Raw genomic sequence first — 1,132 nt, forward strand, 5'->3', positions numbered from 1 at the left:
AGCGGAGCTCGGGCCGGCCGGGCCTGGCCAGCCCTCCCCTCTTTCCCGGCCCCGCCGAGCCTGTTTCTCATTAGAGTAACGGGCGCGGTCCCACCCCGGCTGCGGAGTGTTTGTAAACGTCTGACCCGAGGGCCGTCGCTTAACCCTTTAGATGCGGGGCTGGGGCGCCGCTGGGGGCGCGGCCCTGAGCCGGAGGGATTTAGATTAAAGATAGCTGCGGCTTGTTAGACAGGTTTGTAGCCTACAGTCTGCTAGGGGGAATGGTACCCGCCTCAAGTCCGGCGTCCAAGTAACAAATCTCAATCTAAATCCCTCTCACACGACAGGGCCCCACCATGCCTGCCCTTCCTAGAAACTCCAGTCCGAGTCTTTCTTCCTCCTCCCGCACAGGTGACAGGTGTCCAACTCTGGGGCCCACAAGGTCGCTGGGCTGCGGGGCTCTGGTAAACCTGGTCAGGATTATCAGGAGAGCTGGAGCGGGTTGCCATCGGATCCGAGATTCATTCCAGACTAAAGTTCTAGGGAGGAGGGAGCCGACTTTCCTAAGGGGCTAATTAATGGCCCCTCTGGGCGGCTGAGACTAGGGCAGCGGTAAAGTCCGGCCTGGATCCTCGCCCATCAGGAGCCGTGGACCTTTGAACAGTGACCCGAGACCGCTAAATGTTCTTCATTTTGGGGGGAGGAGGAGAGATGACCGGTGGAGGGCCTGATTCGGTAGGTCAAAGGCTTCCAGAAGGCCTAGGCAGAGCGGCCTTAGGCTAGGGTCTTCAAAGGAATGGCTTTCTCCTCTTCAGAGCAGCCTGGAGCCATTCTCTAACCCCAGAGCCTGGCTGGCCTTAGGCTTGGAGGAAAAGGGGAGGAGAGGTGGTCCTTCCTTGCTAGTTGCTGGCTGCACAATTCTTCAGAAAGTGTCTTCCCTGGGCCCTCTACACTGTGGGCCCAGGATGTGGCCCCTTTAAGGCGCTCGGACCCGGAGCCCCTGAACTTAGACTAAGTTGGGGATTGTGGTGGTAGTGCTCCCTGCGGGGAAATGATTGTCACGACTGAGGGCCAATAGGCATCATTATGGTCCTACCACGTTTGAGAGACCGTTTTCCAATTCAGTTTTGTTCTTTTTTTTTTTTTTTTTGAG

This window comes from Neophocaena asiaeorientalis, unplaced genomic scaffold (genome assembly GCF_003031525.2).
Source record: "Neophocaena asiaeorientalis asiaeorientalis breed wild unplaced genomic scaffold, Neophocaena_asiaeorientalis_V1.1 scaffold1186, whole genome shotgun sequence".
Taxonomy (NCBI): domain Eukaryota; kingdom Metazoa; phylum Chordata; class Mammalia; order Artiodactyla; family Phocoenidae; genus Neophocaena; species Neophocaena asiaeorientalis.